Source organism: Balaenoptera acutorostrata, chromosome 5 (assembly GCF_949987535.1).
Source record: "Balaenoptera acutorostrata chromosome 5, mBalAcu1.1, whole genome shotgun sequence".
In the NCBI taxonomy this organism is placed as follows: domain Eukaryota; kingdom Metazoa; phylum Chordata; class Mammalia; order Artiodactyla; family Balaenopteridae; genus Balaenoptera; species Balaenoptera acutorostrata.
Genome location: NC_080068.1, coordinates 37,528,816 through 37,551,082, shown reverse-complemented (window position 1 = coordinate 37,551,082; position 22,267 = coordinate 37,528,816). Strand labels below are relative to the sequence as shown.

Sequence of the window (22,267 nt, the reverse complement as noted above, 5' to 3'; positions counted from 1 at the left end):
TGAAAACTTCCCTAACATGGGAATGGAAAGAGTCACCCAAGTCCAGGAAGCACAGAGAGTCCAAACAGGATAAACCCAAGGAGGAACACTTTTAGACACATAGTAATCAAACTGCCAAAATTAAAGACAAAGAAAAAATATTAAAAGGAACAAGGGAAAAGTAACAAATAACATACAAGGGAATCCCCATGAGGTTATCAGCTGATTTCTCAGCAGACACTCTGCAGGCCAGAAGGGAGTGGCATGATACATTTACAGTGGTGAAAGGGAAGAACCTACAACCAAGACTCTCATTCAGATTTGATGGAGAAATTAAAAGCTTTACAGACAAGCAAAAGCTAAGAGAATTCATCACCACCAGACCAGCTTTGCAACAAATGTAAAGGAACTTCTCTAAAGCAAAAAGAAAAGGCCACTACTAGAAATAAGAAAATTAGGAATGGAAAAGCTCATCAGTAAAGGCAAACATAAAGTAAAGGTAGGAAATCATCTGCACACAAATATATCCAAAATAATGCTTGTGAGAAGGGGAGAGCAAAAATACAGGATATTGGGAAAGCATTTGAAATTAAAAGACCAGCAACTTAAAATAATCTTGTTTATATATAGACTGCTATATCAAAGCCTCATGGTAACCACAAACCAAAAATCTACAGTAGATACACACACAAAAAAGAAAAAGGAATCCAACACAACACTAACTTTAGCCATCAAATCACAAGAGAAGAGAACAAAAGAGGAAGGGAAGAAAAAAGACCTACAAAACCAAATCCAAAACAATTAACAAAATGGCAATAAGAGCATACATATCGATAATTATCTTAAATGTAAATGGATTAAATGCTCCAACCAAAAGACACAGACTGTCTGAATGGATACAAAAATAAGACCTGTACATATGCTCTCTACAAGAGACCCACTTCAGATGTAGGGACACATACAGACTGAAAGTGAGGGCATGGAAAAAGATATTCCATGCAAATAGAAGTCAAAAGAAAGCTGGAGTAGCAATACTCATATCAGGCAAAATAGACTTTAAAATAAAGACTATTACAAGATACAAAGAAGGATACTACATAATGATCAAGGGGTCAATGCAAGAAGAAGATATAACAATTGTAAATATTTATGCACCCAACATAGGAGCACCTCAATACATAAGGCAAATGCTAATAGCCATAAATGGAGAAATTGACAGTAACACAATAATAGTGGGGGACTTTAACACTTCACATTCATCAATGGACTGATCATGGAGACAGAAAATCAATAAGGAAACACAGGCCTTAAATGACACATTAGACCAAATGGACTTAACTGATATTTATAGAGCATTCTATCCAAAAGCAGCAGAATACACATTCTTCTTAAGTGCACATGGAACATTCTCCAGGATTGACCACCTGCTGGGCTGCAAAGTGAGCCTTGGTAAATTTAAGAAAATAGAAATCACATCAAACATCTTTTCAAAGCACAACACTATGAGATTAGAAATAAATTACAAGGAAAAAATTGTAAAAAGACTAACACGTGGAGGCTAAACAATATGCTACTAAATAACCAGTGGATCACTGAAGAAATCAAAGAAGAAACCAAAAAATACCTAGACACAAATGAAAACCAAAGCATGATGATCCAAAACCTATGGGACACAGCAAAAGCTGTTCTAAGAGGGAAGTTTATAGAAATACAAATTTCAGGAAACAAGAAAAATCACAAATAAACAACCTAACCTTACACCTAAAGCAACTAGAGAAAGAAGAACAAACAAAACCCCAGCTTAGCAGAAGGAAAGAAATTATAAAGATCAGAGTAGAAATAAATGAAATAGAGATGAAGAATAGCAAAGATCAATGAAACTAAAAGCTGGTTCTTCGAGAAGATAAAGAAAACTAATAAACCTTTAGCCAGACTCATAAAGAAAAAAAGGGAGAGGACTCAAGTAAATAAAATTGGTAATTTGGGCCATGTCCCGCCCCTCTGGCCTGGGCTCTGCGTGCCCTGCTGGCCAGCATGGCTTGGACTCTGGCTCCTGCATGGTGGGACTACAGGGTGCATGGCTGCTCAGCTCTCCCTGCTCCCAGCACCAGCAGCCAGCTTGGGCAAACGCCATGTGCCATGAAAGTATCACAGAGCAAAGAAGAACATCAAGAAATGCAGCTATGTGAAGTTGATTTCTATGGAAACCTCATCATCCTCTGACAACAGTTGTGACAGCTTTGCTTCTGACAATTTTCCAAACACAAAACCTAAATTCAGGTCAGGTATCAGTGAAGAATGGCAAATGTTTTTTTCTGAGGACTCTGATAATGAATCTTTCTGCGGCTTTTCAGAAAGTGAAGTGCAAGATGTGTTAGACCATTGTGGACTTTTACAGAAACCAAGGCCAGATGTCAATAACAAACTGGCCAGTACTTTTTATGCCGACACTGATGATGAATCGTTTTCACGGTTTCTCAGAGAGTGAGATACAAGATGGAATGAGGCTGCAGGCAGACTGTGTGGGCTGTCGGACCCGCAGTCAGTGTAGAAGTTCCAGACCTTTCTGGGTGGCCATGAAGTTTCCAACTTGAAACACTAGGGGAGCAGCCAACAAGAGAACAGCGCCCTCTGAACCCTCAGAGAATCCTGTGACCGATTGCAGTTCTGATTCAGAAGATGAAAGTGGCATGAATTTTTTGGAGAAAAGCGCTTTAAATATAAAGCAAAACAAAGCAATGCTTGCAAAACTAATGTCAGAATTTGAAAGCTTCCTTGGCTCCTTCCCTGGAAGGCATTCCTTGTCAGCCCCCAGTTCACATCCAAAGACACCCTGAAGGCACACATTCCCAGGTGTCACCTGCAGGAGAAACCCTGAGCAGAGAGCTTGTCCTCCCTTCAGGTCACGGTCTCAGGTCCTTGGGTTGCACAGTGCCCTGCCCACAGAGGAGGAGGAGGAGGAGGAAGAGGAGGATAAGTACATGTTGGTGAGAAAGAGGAAACTCATGGCCAGCTACATGAACGAAGATGACATTCCCTGAAGTTGTCACCCTGGATCCATGACACTTCCCCATATAATTCTCCTGGTGGACAAAATCACGGAGGGAGAATTGGACAACATCTGCAACAACTCTCGAGAGAAGATCTATAACTGTTCATTGGGATTGTCTTATCATCAGTGCTGCCAGAAAACTATTGATACCAAGACAAACTACAGAAACCCAGAGTGCTGGGGCTTTCAAAGCCAGTTCTGTGGGCCCTGCCTTCAAACTGTTACAGTGAAGAAGGCAGGGAGGTTCTGCTAGACCCAAACTGGCACTGCCCTCTCTGTAGTGGGATCTGCAACTGCAGCTTCTGTTGGCAGAGAGACAGGCGGTATGTGAGTGGGGTGCTTGTGTACTTAGCCAAGTACCACGGCTTCGGGAACATGCATGCTTAGTTGAAAAGTCTAAAACAGGAGTTTGAAATGCAAGTATAATAATTGGAAGATCCACTACCTGCCTTCCACTTCACAAATCTTCCTTGTTTTAAAGTTTTAAATTTTGTCATGTGATTGAAACCCGAGTTAAGATTTCTGATGATCGTCTGTCTTATAGGCAAATCAAGTTAATCTCATTAGACATGCCTGCATGTCTGGACATCATGGAGGTGTAGTGCCAACTGTACTCTGCCCTCCTGCAGTTTCTCCTTTGCTTTCCCCCCCACCCCTCATCCGCTGCCATCCCCCTCTTATTTCCAGTGGTTCTCTTCCCTCTTTTAGTTTCGGAATCCTTTTTAAATGACCATTTTATGAAAGCATGTTTGATTTAATTGGTGTTGAAATAGCCCTGGAATCCACCCATAAAACCAAGCACTTAGAAACGCAGTAGTAGTGTTAACTAACTACATCCCTCAGTTTCCAGAGACTAAACCTCTAACTTGCTTACATGAAAACACTGGATCTGATTTAGTGTTCATTGACATTTTTAACAGAATCAAGGCACAAAAGTCTTAAAACCATGTGGAAAAATTAGGTGATTGTTGGCAAGTGGAGTATATGACTGTGGAGGCCTCTCAGGAGAATATTCCATATATTGTGCTTATTATTCAAGTTGTCACAGTTGAAGCTTAGTTGCTGCTGATTTCTTCCACCAAGTGCATCTGGCCCACACGGTCACAACCCAAAGTTTCGCGGACAGTGCCATGCTTGAAATCATTGTAGAAAAGCCATTCTGGGGAATTGGGAAGGGGAGGCTTCAGGAGTAGGTCGATTTGAATTCATGGAATAAAACTTCAGAATAATTGTAGTTTGCCAAGTTTATTTCAGTTCATAATGTAAGGTATTTCAAATAAATTCTTGCTTATGTTGCATGGAAAATTGATACTTATATTCGGCTAGAATTCTTTGCAGTTTTTACTTTCTTGAAGAAATTGTAAGCCAAGCACAGGGTTCACATTCAGGTATGAAGCCCTTTTATAACACTGAGAAGTGCCTTTTTGGAGAAGGGTGACTTTCAACAGTTTGCTAACTTGACGTCTCTGCCAGTATAGTTTCTGGGCAGAGTCCATGTGTTATCTCTCCTTCCCCCTGTTCTGGCATGAATCAAATTGTTCAATAGAGGTAGAATCTAAGTGTGTGTGTGTTCATTTTGTTTTGCATCTGCAGCCTGTAGCCCATGCAGTGTTTGGTGCATAATTGGACCTTGAATCAATAAATGTAAATAGAGTTTTTGATCTGTTATGCTGTTATACAAAGCTTTTTATTTTAATAATAAAACGTTCTGTTCTAAATAAAATAAAATTGGAAATGTAAAAGGAAAAGTTACAACTGACATCACAGAAATACAAAGGAGCATAAGAGACTACTATGAGCAACTATATGCCAATTAAATGGACTACCAGGAAGAAATGGAAAATATGAAGAGACCAATCACAAGTAATGAAATTGAAACTGTGATTAAAAACTGCCAACAAACAAAAATCCAGGACCAGATGGCTTCACAGGAGAATTCTATCATTTAGAGAAATGTTAACACCTATCCTTCTGAAACTCTTCCCAAAAATTGTAGAGGACTCTTTCTATGAGGCCACCATCACCCTGATACCAAAACCATACCACAAAAAAAGAAAATTACAGGCCAATATCACTGATGAACATAGACTCAAAAATCTTCAACAAAATACTAGCAATCCAAATCCAACAATACTTTAAAAGGATCATACACCAGTATAAGTGAGATTTATCCCAGGGATACAAGGATTTTTTCAATATCCCCCAAAAATCACTGTGATACACCACATCAACAAACTGAAGAAAAAACCCATCTCAATAGATGCCAAAAAGCTTTAGACAAAATTCAATGTTCACTTATGACAAAAACTCTCCAGAAACTGGACATAGAGGGAACATACTTCAACATAGTAAAGACCATATATGACAAACCTACAGTTAACATCATACTCAATGGTGAAAATCTGAAAGCGTTTCCTCTAAAATCAGGAACAAGACAAGGATGTCCACTCTCACCCCTTTTATTCAACATAGTTTTGGAAGTTCTAGCTGCAACAATCAGAGAAGAAAAAGATATAAAAGGAATCCAAATTGGAAAAGAAGATGTAAAACTGTCACTGTTTGCAGATGGCATGATACTATACATAGAAAATCCTAAAGAATGCTAACAGAAAACTACTAGAGCTCATCAGTGAATTTGGTAAAGTAGCAGGATACAAAATTAACACACAGAAATCTGTTGCATTCCTATGTACCAACAATGAAATATCAGAAAGAGAAATTCGAGAAACAATCCCATTTTCCATCACATCCAAAAGAATAAAATAACTAAGAATAAACCTACATAAGGATACAAAAGATATATACTCCAAAAACTTTAAGACCCTGATGAAAGAAATTGAAGATGGCAAAAACAGATGGAAAGATACACCATGTTCTTGGATTGGAAGAATCAATATCGTCAAAATGACAATCCAGGGCATGTACAGATTCAATGCAATTCCTATCAAATTACCAATGACATTTTTCACAGAATTAGGACAAAAAATCTTAAAATTTTATAGATACGCAAAAGACCCTGAATAGACAAAGCAATCTTGAGAAAGAAAAACGGAACTGGTGGAATCATGTTCCCTGACTTTATACTACAAAGATACAGTCATCAAAACAGTATGGTAGTAGCATAAAAACAGAAATATAGATCAATGAAACAGGATAGAAAGCCCAGAAATAGACCCACTTACCTATGGTCAATTATTCTATAACAAAGGATGCAAGACTATATGATAGAGGGAAGACAGTCTCGTCAATAAATGGTGCTGGGAAAACTGGACAGCTATATGTTAAAAAAATTAAATTAGAACGTTCTTTAACACCACATACAAAAATAAACTCAAAATGGATTAAAGACCTAAATGTAAGACCTGATACTATAAAACTCTTAGAGGAAAACATAAGTCAAACTTTTTGACATAAATTGCAGAAGTAATGTTTTCAAGCCATCTCCTAAGGTAATGGAAAACTATAAATAAACAAATGGGACCTAATGAAATTCAAAAGCTTTTGCACAGCAAAGAAACCATAGACAAAACAAAAAAACAACCCACAGCATGGTTTGGAAATGATGTGACTGACAATGGGTTAGTCTCTAAAATCAACAAACAGCTCATGCAGCTCAATATCAAAAAAGCAACCCAATAAAAAATAGGCAAAAGACCTAAATAGACATTTCTCCAAAGAAAACATGCAGATGGCCACAAGGCACATGAAAAGATGCTCAACATCACTAATTATTAGAGAAATGTACATCAAAACTACAATGAGATATCACCTCACACCAATCAGGATGGCCATCATCAAAAAATCTATAAACAATAATTCTGGAGAGGACGTGGACAAAAGGGAAACCTCCTGGGGGCAGAGTCAAGATGGCAGTCTAGGAGGACATGGAATTTGCGTCTCCACACAACAAGGGCACCTGCTAGGCACTGGTGGGGGACCATGGACACCTAAGGGGATGGGAGGAACCCCTAGCAACTGGGCAGGATGTGGGGGGGAATGAGGGGGGAGGATAAGTGGAGGTGGGACTGGACCGGTGTCCCTGAGAGGCAGCTAGGGGAAGGGAAGTGATCCCATGCCCTGAGGGGGAAAGGAGAGACCATTGGGAAGGCAGAGGATCAAAAGTGAGCATGGCCAACGTTATCCCTGCCCACTTGGGCCCCCAGGAACCTGCTGAGATCCCAGGCCTGATCCTCTGCCCACCAAGGCCCCCTCCAGTTGCGTGCATCCTGAGGTAGTGGGAGGGAGAGAAAGCACAGCAAAAGTAAAGGCCAGACCTACAGGACCTGCACCCCTGAGGGGCGGCTGCAGGTGGGGCAGAGTTCCTACAGCTGGCAGGATCCAGCCATTGTTAGGTGTACAGTGGTAACAGGGGCAGGGGAGACCTTAGGGGAGGGGGTGGAGGAATGGAAGAGAGCACAGCTAGCCCTTTCCCTGCCCACTTGGGCACTGGGGAACCTGTTGGGTTCCCAGGACTAATCCTCTTCTCTTGGAGCTTCCTTCCTGCCTTGCAAAGCCCAAGCCCTGCCCCTACAACCCCACCAAGGGCCCTACCACTACATGCAGCACTCAGAGACACCCTCTGAGACCACCTTCAACCACACTGAGCCTAATCCCCACCCACACACCCTCACCCAGGGCCTTACCTCCAAAACTCTGGAACTGCATTTCCGGAGCCCCCTCTGAGTGTGCTACCTCTCTCCTTCTGCAGAGTCATAGCCTAGGCCCCACCCCACACTTGAACGTCACCCCACCTAGGCCCCACCCCAAGGCCATTTCTGGCTGCGTGGGTCCTGAGCCTAGGCCCCGCCCCACCCTAAATACCACCCCTGCCTAAGTTCCACCCACCTCCTAAGCTCTGCCCACCCCCATAGCCAAGGCCTTTTCTGGCCTTTTCTTTTTTTTTCTTTTCTTTTCTTTTTCTTCCTTTAGCTTGGGGTTCTGTTATATGTTGTTGTTGTTGATTCATTTATATTTTTATTTTTTCTAATAAATCTTTTCTTTTTCTAATTTTATTTTATTCTTTTTTAAAAATAAATTTATTTATTTATTTATTTATTTATTTTTGGCTGTGTTGGGTCTTCGTTTCTGTACGAGAGCTTTCTCTAGTTGCGGCAAGCTGGGGCCACTCTTCATCGTGGTGCGTGGGCCTCTCACTATCGCGACCTCTCTTGTTGTGGAGCACAGGCTCCAGACGCGCAGGCTCAGTAGTTGTGGCTCACGGGCCTAGTTGCTCTGCAGCATGTGGGATCTTCCCAAACCACGGCTCGAACCCGTGTGCCCTGCATTGGCAGGCAGATTCTCAACCACTGTGCCACCAGGGAAGCCCTATTTTATTCTTTATACTTCATTATTGTTCTGTTCCTTTTGACTTGTTCCCTTTTTTTCTTTTCTTCTTTCCTTTCTCTGTTGTGGTTTCGTTTTATCTTGTTGCAGTTGTTATATTTTTATTTTTCCAAATATGTTTTCTTATCTTTCTAATTTTATTTTATTTTTTATTCTTTGTTATTGTACTGCTCCTTTTTTTTTTTCTTTTTTTTTTGCCTCAGATCCCAGGGAATATTAATTGGAGTGAGGCCTCCCAGATGTCCTCATCTTGGCACCAAGACCCGGCTCTACACAACTGCCTGCAAACTTCAGTGCTGGACGCCTCAGGCCAAACAACCAGTAAGACAGGAATATGGCTCCACACATCAAAAAAATAAAATGAAACGACAAAAAATATGTTACAGATGAAGGAGCAATGTAAAAACCTATAAGACCAAATAAATGAAGATGAAAAAGGCAACCTACCTGAAAAAGAATTCAGAGTAATGATAGTAAAGATGATCCCAAACCTCTGAAAAAGAATACAGAAAATACAAGAAATGTTGAACAAGGACCTAGAAGAACTAAACAGCAAACAAACAGTGATGAACAACACAATAACTGAAATTAGAGGGGTGGGATAGGGAGGGTGAGAGGGAGATGAAAGAGGGAGGAGATATGGAGATATATGTATATGTATAGCTGATTCACTTTGTTATACAGCAGAAACTAACAAAACACAGCATTGTAAAGCAATTATACTCCAATCAAGATGTTAAAAAAATACTCTAGAAGGAATCAATAGCAGAATATCTGAGGCAGAAGAACAGATAAGTGAGCTGGAAGATAAAATGGTGGAAATAACTGCCACGGAGCCGAATAAAGAAAAAAGAATGAAAAGAATTGAAGACACTCTCAGAGACTTCTGGGACAACATTAAATGAACCAACATTCGAATTACAGGGGTCCCAGAAGAAGAAGAGAAAGAGAAAGGGTCTGAGAAAATATTTGAAGAGATTATTGTTGAAAATTTCCCTAACATGGGAAAGGAAATAGCCACTCAAGTCCCAGAAGGTCAGAGAGTCCCATACAGGATAAAACCTAGGAGAAATACACAAAGACACATATCAAACTAACAAAAATTAAATTCAAGGAAAAAATATTAACAGCAGCAAGGGGAAAGCAAAAAATAACATACAAGGGAATCCCCATAAGGTTATCAGCTGATTTCCCAGCAGAAAATCTATAGGCCAGAAGAGAGTGGCAGGATATATTTGAAGTGATGAAAGGGAAGAGCCTACAAACAAGATTACCCAGCAAGGATCTCACTCAGATTCGATGGAGTAATCAAATCTTTGCAGACAGGCAAAAGACATGAGAATTCAACACCACAAAACCAGATTTACAACAAATGCTAAAGGAACTTCTCTAAGTGGGAAAGAAAAGAAAACAAAAGACCCACAAAAACAAACCCAAATCAATTAAGAAAATGGTAATAGGAACATACATATTGATAATCACCTTGAATGTAAATGGATTAAATGCTCCAACCAAAAGAAACAGACTGGCTGAATAGAGTCAAAAACAAAACCCTTATATATGCTATGTACAGGAAACCCACTTCAGACCTAGGGACACATACAGACTGAAAGTGAGGGAATGGAAAAAGATATTCCATGCAAATGGAAATCACAAGAAAGCTGGAGTAGCAATTCTCATATCAGACAAAGTAGACTTTAAAATAAAGACTATTAGAAGAGACAAAGAAAGACACTACATAATGATCAAGGGATCAATCCAAGAAGAAGATATAAAAACTGTAAATACTTATGCACCCAACATAGGAGCAACTCAGTACATAAGGCAAATGCTAACAGCCATAAAAGGAGAAATCAACTGTAACAGAATAACAGTGGGAGACTTTAACACCCCACTTACACCAACAGACAGATCATCCAGACAGAAATTAAAATAGGAAACAGAAGCTTTAAATAACACAAGAGACCAGGTAGACTTAATTGATATTTTTAGGACATTCCAGCTGAAAGTGGAAAAACACACTTTCTTCTCAAGTGCACATGAAAGGTTCTCTAGCATAGATCATATCTTGGGTCAAAAATCAAGCCTTGGAAAATTTAAGAAAAATGAAATTTTATCAAGCATCTTTTCCGACCACAACACTATGAGATTAGAAATCAGTTACAGGAAAAAAACCTGTAAAAAACACAAATACATGGAGGTTAAACAGTGTGCTGCTAAATAACCAAGAGCTCACTGAAGAAATCAAAGAAGAAATTTAAAAATACCTAGAAAAAAATGACAATGAAAACAAGACAATCCAAAACCTATGGGATGCAGCAAAAGCAGTTCTAAGAGGGAAGTTTATACCAATTCAAGCTCCCTCAAGAAACAAGAAAAAACTCAAATAAACAATCTAATCTTACACCTAAAGCAACTAGAAAAAGAACAAAGAAAACCCAAAGTTAGTAGAAGGAAAGAAATCATAAAGATCAGATCAGAAACAAATGAAAAAGAAATGAAGGAAACAATAGCAAAGATCAATAAAACTAAAAGTTGGTTGTTTGAGAAGATAAACAAAATTGATAAACCATTAGACAGATTCATCAAGAAAAAAAGGGAGAGGACTCAAATCATTAAAATTAGAAATGAAAAAGGAGAAGTTACAACTGACACTGCAGAAATACAAAGGGTCATGAGAGAGTATTACAAGCAACTATATGCCAATAAAATGGACAGCCTGGAAGAAATGGGCAAATTCTTGGAAAGGTACAACTATCCAAGATTGAACCAGGAAGAATTAGAAAATTTAAAAAGGCCAATCACAGGTAATGAAATTGAAACTGTAATTAAAAATCTTCCAACAAAAAAAAAAGTCTAGGACCAGATGGCTTCACAGGTGAATTCTATCAAGCATTTAGAGCGGAGTTAACACCTATCCTTTGCAAACTCTTCCAAAAATTTCAGAGGGACGACACTACCAAACTCGTTCTATGAAGCCACCATCACCCTGATACCAAAACCAGACAAAGGTATCACAAAAAAAGAAAATTACACACCAATATCACTGACAAACATATACCCAAAAATCCTCAACAAAATACTAGCAAACAAGCCAACAACATATTAAAAAAATCACACACCATGTTCAAGTGGGATTAATCCCAGGGATGCAAGGATTTTTCAATATATGCAAAGCAATCAATGTGATACACCATATTAACAAACTGAAGAATAACAACCATACGATCATCTTAAAAGATGCAGAAAAAAGCTTTTGACAAAATTCAACACCAAATTCCAATGAAAACTTTGCAGAAAGTGGGCATAGAGGGAACCTACCTCAACATAATAAAAGCCATATATGACAAACCCACAGAAACATCATTCTCAATGGTGAAAAACTGAAAGCATTTCCTCTAAAATCAGGAAAAGACAAGAATGACCACTCTCACCACTGTTATTCAACATAGTATTGGAAGTACTAGCTCTGGCAATCAGAGAAGAAAAAGAAATGAAAGGAATACAAATTGGAAAAGAAGTTAAACTGTCACTGTTTGCAGATGACATGATACTCTACATACAGAATCCTAAAAATGTCACCAGAAGACTACTAGAATTTGGTAAGGTTGTAGGATAAAATATTAATGCACAGAAATCTCTTGCATTCCTATACACTAACAACGATGGCAACAAAAAGCATAAAATATCTAGGAATAACCCTACTTACAGAGGCAAAAGATCTGTACTCAGAAAATTATAAAACACTGATGAAATAAATCAAAGATGACATAAACAGATGGAGAGATATACCATGCTCCTGGATTGGAAGAATCAATGTTGTCCAAATGACTATATACTATACTACAGGTTCAATGAAATCCCTATCAAATTACCAATGGCATTTTTGACAGAACTAGAACAAGAAATTTTACAATTTGTATGGAAACACGAAAGACCCTGAACAGCTGAAGCAATCGTGAGAAAGGACAACAGAGCTGGAGGAATCAGGCTCCCTGGCTTCAGACTATACTACAAAGCTTCAGTAATCAAGACAGTATGGTACTGGAACAAAAGCAGAAATATAGATCAATGGAACAAGATAGAAAGCCCAGAGATAAACCCATGCACCTATAGTCAATTTATCTTTGACAAACGAGGCAAGAATATATAATGGAGAAAAGACAGCCTCTTCAATAAGTGGTGCTGGGAAAACTGGACAGCTACATGTAAAAGAATGAAATTAGGACACTCCCTAACACCATACACAAAAATAAACTCAAAGTGGATTAAAGACCTAAATGTAAGGCCAGGGACTGTAAAACTCTTAGAGGAAAACATCGGCAGAACACTCTATGACATAAATCACGGCAAGATCCTTTTTGACCCACCTCCTAGAGTAATGGGAATGAAAACAAAAATAAACAAATGAGACCTAATGAAACTTAAAAGCTTTTGCACAGCAAAGGAAACCATAAACAAGATGAAATGACAACCCTCAGAATGCGAGAAAATATTTGCAAATGAAGCAACTGACAAAGTATTAATCTCCAAAATATACAAGCAGCTCATTCAGTTCAATAGAAAAAGAACAACCAACACAATCCAAAAACGGGCAGAAGACCTAAATTTCTCCAAAGAAGATATACATTTGTTCAACAAACACATGAAAAGATGAATAACATCTCTAATCATTAGAGAAATGCAAATCAAAACCACAATGAGGTATAACCTCACACAGTTCAGAATGGTCATCATCAAAAAATCTAGACACAATAAATGCTCGAGAGGGTGTGGAGAAAAGGGAACCCTCCTGCACTGTTGGTGGGAATGTAAATTGATACAGCCATTATGGAGGACAGTATGGATGTTCTTTAAAAAACTAAAAATAGAACTACCATACAGCCCAGCAATCCCACTACTGGGCATATACCCTGAGAAAACCATAATTCAAAAAGATACATGTACCACAATGTTCTTGCAGCACTAATAATTGCCAGGACATGGAAGCAACCTAAATGTCCTAAATGTCTTTATCCATTTATCAATGGATAAAGAAGATGTGGCACACATATACAATGGAATATTACTCAGCCATAAAAAGGAATGAAACTGAGTTATTTGTAGTGAGGTGGATGGACCTAGAGTCTGTCATACAGAGTGAAGTAAGTCAGAAAGAGAAAAACAAATACCATATGCTAACTCATATATATGGAATCTAAAAAAGTAGTAGTGATGAACCTAGTGGCAGGGCAGGGATAAAGATGCAGGCATAGAGAACGGATTTGAGGCCATGGTGGGGGTGAAGGGGAAGCTGGGACAAAGTGAGAGATTTGCATGGACATATATACACTATCAAATGTAAAATGGATGGCTAGTGGGAAGCTGCTGCATAGCTCAGGGAGATCAACTCGATGCTTTGTGATGACCTAGAGGTATGGGATAGGTAGGGTGGGAGGGAGGCTCAAGAGGGAGGGGACATGGGGATATATGTATACATATAGCTGATTCACTTTGTTGTACAGCAGAAACTAACCAACATTGTAAAGCAATTACACTCCAATAAAGATGTGAAAAAAAGAGAAGGGAACCTTCCTACATCAGTGGGAATGTAAATTGATATTGTCACTATGGAGAACAGTATGGAAGTTCCTTAAAAAACTAAAAATAGAGCTACCATATGATCCAGCAATGCTACTCTTGGACATACATCCAGAGAAAACATGGTTTGAAGGGGTACATGCACCCCAATATTCATTGCAGCACTGTTTACAATAGTCAAGACACGGAAGCAAACTAAATGTCCATCGACAGATGAATGGATAAAGAAGATGTGGTGCATATATACAATGTAATATTACTCAGCCATTAAAAAAGAATGAAATGATGCCATTTGCAGTGACATGGATGGAACTAGAGATTTTCATACTAAGTGAAGTAAGTCAGACAGAGAAATACAAATATCATATGATATCAGTTATATGCAGAATCTTAAAAAATGATAAAAATGAACTTATTTACAAAACAGAAACAGGTTCACAGAGTTAGAGAGTGACTTATGGTTACCAGTGGGGAAGGATAGGGGGAGGGACAGATTGGGAATTTGGGATAGACATGTACACACTACTATATTTAAAATAGATAACCAACAAGGACCTACTGTATAGCACAGGGAACTCTGCTCAAGATTCTGTAATAACCAAATGGGAAAAGAATTTGAAAAAGAATAGATACATGTATATGTATAACTGAATCACTTTGCTGTATACCTGAAACTAACACAACATTGTTAATCAACTATGGTCCAATATAAAATAAAAATTAAAAAAATAAAGAATAATACACAGAGTACTAAATCAAAAAATAAAACAAACAAAAAAAACCCACTGAAACTTAATATTTGCAATGTTCTCCCTACAGAGCATAAATGTGTAGAAATCAGTATTGTAAAGGAAATGCTGAACAGATTTTTGACTATTCCAACTAACAATTGATTTTTTTAACTCTTTTTCTTGTATGATTAATTATTTGTCCTGAGAAAAAAGTAATTTAGCACAAAGATGCATTTTAAATACACAGCAACAACATTATAAATCTTGATTCAAGCTGGGTTTGTAGAATACTCTGTCTGTAAAATAATCCTATTTTTACTGAAGCAAGCAGCATATCATAGCAATGTCACAAATCTGTATAAAATTGGATCTCAGAATGTGCATCCATTTTATTAGTTTAATGGGCTTCACATATATTTGGGGGGAAATTTGTTGTTTTAAGTTGTTACATTACCAAATAGGAAAAGTTTTGTTCAACTACATTGCCATGAAACACCTTTAGTTAGATGGAGAGAAAATATGCTTTATTCTAGGAATATAATCAGTTCTGCTATTATGTTCATTTAAAAATTGTGACTTTGTTCCAATGTGATTGATGTATCAGGAAACAAATTGAACATACACTAATTTCATGTTTGCTTATGCACATTATTTTCCAAAAGAAACACTAGATGAATACAGAAAATTGTACCTTGTTGAATAGAGTAGAAGCACACACACACACACACACACAGAGGCATGTTCTATTAGAGAAAGGTGAGAAAGTGGTATCAGGCAGACACAAATATTAATTACACAAATATTAATTAATGAGTCCTGTCCCAGCATCAGAGTCAACTCTCACCTTTTCATTCGAGTCTCTGAATCCTTGTTACTCTCCTGGAAGGGATGAGAAGGATAGGCTCTCTTCCCCTAAGCACCTCAAATTGCAAATTTCCAAACAAGTAAACACATTATACATTAAAGAAAATGAGACATTCACATTGCCTTTTAGAACCTGCCTTAATAGAAGGCAGATCATCAAGTTCTACCACTGAGAATTTGGAGATTAAAAAAAATCAAAATCTCTATTTTTTCATAACATTTTAAAGCCAATGGTTCAAATTATACTATGAAATGTAACAACTTTAGGGAGAGGGAGTTCACATATTATATAAACCTATCACATGGAAAGACTTTATAATCAGAATGTTTCATGAGTATGACACTAGAAAGGGGTAAATTAAATGATCTAATGTTTAATATAATCAAACAATGGTGGGCAGAAATATTCATCTCCTTAGAGGGTTCTTCTGAGACCAGACACATAATGTCTTTTGATCAAAGTATCATACTGGGAAGTTCTTATGTGGTAAGGAAACTGACAGTTTCACAGAAAATAAGTGGCTTTCCCAAGATGATCCATATAGTACTCAAGTCTTCAAACCTTATTAGACCCTGCTGTCTTATGATGTGGAGACTCCAGACCTTGTTTCACAGGGAAAGACTCACAAGAAACAATGTTACAACATTGGTAACCCTAAAAGAGCATCACTATGTAGGTGTTATGGGTTAAATTGGTAACACTAAAATAGCATCATTGTGTAGGTGTTATGGGTTGAATTGTGTTCCTCCAAAAAGGTAGGTTAGATTCCTATCTTCAGGGACCTGTAAATGTGACCTTATTTGGAAATAGGGTCTTTGTAGATGTAATCAAGTTAAGATGAAGTCATTAGGGCAGGCCCTAATCTAATATGACTAAGTCTTTATGAGAAGAGAAAGCAGAGACATATAGGGAATAGTCAGCCATGTGATAATGGAGGCAGGGATTGGAGTGATGTATATACAAGCAAAGGAACACCAAAGATTTCCAGCAAACACAGGAAGCTAGGAAGACACCATGAAGGAGTCCTGGGAAGGTTTTAGAGAGAGCATGGCCCTGTCAACACCTTCATTTCAGACTTTTAGCTACCAGAACTGTGAAACAATAAATTTCTGTTGTTTTAAGCCTCCCAAGTTGTGAGAGTTTGCTATGGCAGCCCTAGCAAACTAAAATAGCAGGTATTTTTGTGTTAGAGCAGACATTGGAACCTGGTACAAGAGGGCTGTGGCCAGACACTGTTGGTTACCTAGTCAAAGTTCATCCCTGTCCATCACTTTTCTTCCCTGTTTAGACAATCATAAACTTACTCAGATAATAAATATTCATTTACCCAATGTGTACCTAATAATTTATGGTGATTCCATCTCCTTTATCAGTGTTTTTTTTTTTTTCACATGGACACTGGTTACTATCCAATGAGTTGTCTGCTGTTGCATAAATCTACTGTGTGGCTTATGGGAAAGTTTTACTCTGTCTTAATAAGCAACACAAGAAGTATTTGGGGGGGACCTTCAATATGGTGGAGGAGTAAGATGTGGAAATCATCTTGCTCCCCACAAATGCATCAGAAATATGCCAACATGTGGAACAACTCCTACAGAACACCTACTGAATGTTGGCAGAAGACCTCAGACTTCCCAAAAGCTCTGTGGCTGACAGGGACTTGGTGCTCCGGCTGGGTGTCAGGCCTGTACCTCTGAGGTGGGAGAGCTGAATTCAGGATATTGGTCCACCAGAGACCTCCAGGCTCCACATAATACCAAACAGCAAAAGCTCTCCCAGAGATCTCCATCTCAATGCTAATATCGACCTCCACTCAATGAACAGCAAGCTACAGTGCTTGACAGCCTATGCCAAACAACTAGCAAGACAGGAACACAAACCCACCCATTAACAGAGAGGCTACCTAAAATCATAATAAGGTCACAGACACCCCAAAACACACTACCGGACGTGGTCCTGCCCACCGGAAAGACAAAATCCAGCCTCATGCACCAGAACAAAGGCACCAGTTCCCTCCACCAGGAAACCTACACAACCCACTGAACCAACCTTAGCCACTGAGAGCAGATGCCAAAAACAACAAGAACTATGAATGAACCTGCAGGCTGCATAAAGGAGACCCCAAACACAGTAAGTAAAGCAAAATGAGAAGACAGAGAAACACAGAGAAGATGAAGGAGTAAGGTTATAACCCATCAGACCTAACAAATGAAGAAGAAATAGGCACTCTACCTGAAAAAGAATTCAGAGTAATGATAGTAAAGATGATCAAAAATCTTGGAAATAGAATGGAGAAAATACAAGAAACGTTTAACAAAGACCTAGAAGAATTAAAGAGCAAACAAACAATGATGAACAACACAATAAATGAAATAAAAAATTCTCTAGAAGGAATCAACAGCAGAATAACTGAGGCAGAAGAACGGATAAGTGACCTGGAAGATAAAATAGTGGAAATAACTACTGCAGAGCAGAATAAAGAAAAAAGAATGAAAAGAATTGAGGACAGACTCAGAGACCTCTGGAACAACATTAAATGCACCAACATTAGAATTATAGGGGTCCTGAAAGAAGAAGAGAAAAAAAAAAGGACTGAGAAGATATTTGACGAGTTAACAGTTGAAAATTTCCATAACATGGGAAAAAAAATAGTCAAGTCCAGGAAGCACAGAGAGTCCCATACAGGATAAATCGAAGGAGAAAAACATCAAAACACATATTAATCAAACTATCAAAAATTAAATACAAAGAAAAATATTAAAAGCAGCAAGGGAAAAGGAACAAATAACATACAAGGGAATCCCCATAAGGTTAACAGCTGATCTTTCAGCAAAAACTCTGTAAGCCAGAAGGCAGTGGCAGGACATATTTAAAGTGATGAAAGGGAAAAAGCTACAACCAAGATTACTCTATCCAGCAAGGATCTCATTCAGATTTGATGGAGAAATTAAAACCTTTACAGACAAGCAAAAGCTAAGGGAATTCAGCACCAGCAAACCAGCTTTACAACAAATACTAAAGGAACTTCTCTAGACAGGAAACAAAAGAGAAGGAAAGACCCAAAACAATTAAGAAAATGGTAATAGGAATATACATGTTGATAATTACCTTAAATGTAAATGGATTACATGCTCCAACCAAAAGACATAGACTGGCTGAATGGGTACTAAAACAAGACCCGTATAGACCCACTTCAGACCTAGGAACACATACAGACTGAAAGTGAGAATATGGAAAAATATATTCCATGCAAATGGAAATCAGGAGAAAACTGGAATAGCAATTCTCATATCAGAGAAAATAGATTTTAAAATAAAGAAGACAAGAGACAAAGCAGGACACTACATAATGATCAAGGGATCAATCCAAGAAGAAGATATAACACTTGTAAATATTTATTCACCCAACATAGGAGCACCTCAATACATAAGGCAAATACTAACAGCCATAAAAGGGGAAATCAATAGTAACAAAATCATAATAGGGGACTTTAACACCCCACTTTCACCATGGACAGATCATCCAAAATAAAAATAAATAAGGAAACACAAGTTTTAAATGATACATTAAACAAGATGGACTTAATTGATATTTATAGGACATTCTATCCAAAAAGAACAGAATACACTTTCTTATCAAGTCCTCATGGAACATTCTCCAGGATAGATCATATCTTGGGTCACAAGTCAAGCCTTGGCAAATTTAAGAAAATTGAAATTGTATAAAGTATCTTTTCCTACCACAACGCTATGAGACTAGATATCAATTACAGGGAAAAAATCTGTAAAAAATACAAACACATGCAAGCTAAACAACACACTACTAAATAACCGAGAAATCACTGAAGAAATCAAAGGGGAAGCCAAAAAACACCTAGAAAAAAATGACAACAAAAACACGATGACCCAAAACGTATGGGATGCAGCAAAATCAGTTCTAAGAGGAAAGTTTATAGAAATACAATCCTACCTCAAAAACAAGAAAAAGTTCAAATAAACAACCTAAGCTTACACCTAAAGCAATTAGAGAGAGAAGAACAAAAAATACCACAAAGTTAGCAGAAGGAAAGAAATCATAAAGCTCAGATCAGAAATAAATGAAAAAGAAATGAAGGAAATGATAGCAATGATCAATAAAACTAAAAGCTGGTTTTTGAGAAGATAAGCAAAATTGATAAACCATTAGCTAGACTCATCAAGAAACAAAGGGAGAAGACTCAAATCAATAGAATTAGAAAGGAAAAAGGAGAAGTAACAACTGACACTGAAGAAATACAAAGGATCATGAGAGATTACTACAAGCAACTATATGTCAATAAAATGGACAACATGGAAGAAATGGGCAAATTCTTAGAAAAGTCTTCTGTTACTGAACAACGAAGAAATAGAATATATAAACAGACCAATCACAAGCATGGAAATTGAGACTGTGATTAAAAATCTTCCAACAAACAAATGCCTAGGACCAGATGGCTTCACAGGTGAATTCTATCAAAAATTTAGAGAAGAGCTAACACTTATCCTTCTCAAACTCTACCAAAATATAGCAGAGGGAGGAACACTCCCAAACTCATTTTATGAGGCCATCATCACCGTGATACCAAAACCAGACAATGATGTCACAAAGAAAGAAAACTACAGGCCAATATCACTGATGAACATACATGCAAAAATCCTCAACAAAATACTAGCAAAAAGAATCCAACAACACATTAAAAGGATCATACACCATGATCAAGTGGGGTTTATCCCAGGAATGCAAGGATTCTTCAATATACGCAAATGAATCCATGTGAAAAACCACATTAACAAATTGAAGGAGAAAAACCACATGATCATCTCAGTAGATGCAGAAAAAGCTTTCAACAATATTCAACACCAATTTCTGATGAAAACTTTCCAGAAAGCAGGCATAGAGGGAACTTACCTCAACATAATAAAGGCCATATATGACAAATCCACAGCCAACATTGCTCTCAATGGTGAAAAACTGAAAAGACTTCCTCTAAGATTAGGAACAAGACAAGGTTGTCCACTCTCACCACTATTATTCAATATAGTTTTGGAAGTTTTAGCCACAGCAATCAGAAGAAAAAGAAGTAAAAGGAATCCAAATCAGAAAAGAAGAAGTAAAGCTGTCACTGTTTGCAGATGACATGTTACTATACATAGAGAATGCTAAAGATGTTACCAGAAAACTACTAGAGCTAATCAATGAATTTGGTAAAGTAGCAGGATACAAAATTAATGCACAGAAATCTCTTGCATTCCTATACACTAATGATGAAAAATCTGAAAGAGAAATTAAGGAAACAGTCCCATTTACCACTGCAACAAAAAGAATAAAATACCTAGGAATAAACCTACCTAAGGAGACAAAACACCTGTATGCAGAAAACAATAAGACACTGATGAAAGAAATTAAAGATGATACAAACAGAAGGAGAGATATACCATGTTCTTGGATTGGAAGAATCAACATTGTGAAAATGACTATATTACCCAAAGCAATCTACAGATTCAATATAATCCATCTCACAGTACCAATGGCATTTTTCACAGAACTAGAACAAAAAATTTCACAATTTGCATGGAAGCACAAAAGACCCTGAATAGCCCAAGCAGTCTTGAGAAAGAAAAACTGAGCTGGAGGAATCAGGCTCCTGAGCTTCAGACTATACTACAAAGCTACAGTAATCAAGACAGTATGGTACTGGCACAAAAACAGAAATATAGATCAATGGATCAGTATAGAAAACCCAGAGAAAAACCCACACACATATGGTCACCTTATCTTTGATAAAGGAGGCAAGAATATACAATGGAGAAAAGACAGCCTCTTCAGTAAGTGGTAGTGGGAAAACTGGACAGCTACAAGTAAAAGAATGAAATTAGAACACTCCCTAACACCATACACAAAAATAAACTCAAAATGGATTAAAGTCCTAAATGTAAGACCAGACATTTTAAAACTCTTAGAGGAAAACATCGGCAGAATACTCTATGACATAAATCACAGCAAGATCCTTTTTGACCCACCTCCTGGAGAAATGGAAATAAAAACAAAAATAAACAAATCAGACTAATGAAACTTAAAAGCTTTTACTCAGCAAAGAAACCATAAATAAGATCAAAAGTCAACCCTCAGAATGGGAGAAAATATTTGCAAATGAAGCAACTGACAAAGGATTCATATCCAAATTTTACAAGCAGCTCATGTAGCTCAGTATCAAAAAAAAACCAAAAAAACAAAAAAAAAACAACCCAATCAAATAATGGGCAGAAGGCGTAAATAGACATTTCACCAAAGAAGGTGTACAGATTGCCAACAAACACATGTAAAGATGCTCAACATCACTAATCATTAGAGAAATGCAAATCAAAACTACAATGAGGTATCACATTACACCAGTTAGAATGGTCATCATCAAAAAATCTACAAACAAAAAATGCTGGATAGGGTGTGGAGAAAAGGGAACACTCTTGCACTGTTGGTGGGAATGTAAATTGTTACAGCCACTAAGGAGAACAGTATGGAGGTTCCTTAAAAATCTAAAATTAGAACTACCATATGACCCAGCAATCCCACTACTGGGCATGTACCCTGAGAAAACCATAATTCAAAAAAGTCATGTACCACAATGTTCTTTGCAGCTCTATTTACAATAGCTAGGACATGGAAGCAACCTAAGTGTCCATTGACAGATGAATAGATAAA

At 37.7% G+C, this 22,267-nt stretch overlaps 1 pseudogene; it reads left to right on the top strand.

Moving 5' to 3' along the window:
* Window positions 1-1,967: 1,967 nt before the first annotated feature.
* Window positions 1,968-3,457, top strand: LOC103006371 (cell division cycle-associated protein 7-like; annotated as a pseudogene).
* The last annotated feature ends 18,810 nt before the right edge of the window (window positions 3,458-22,267 follow it).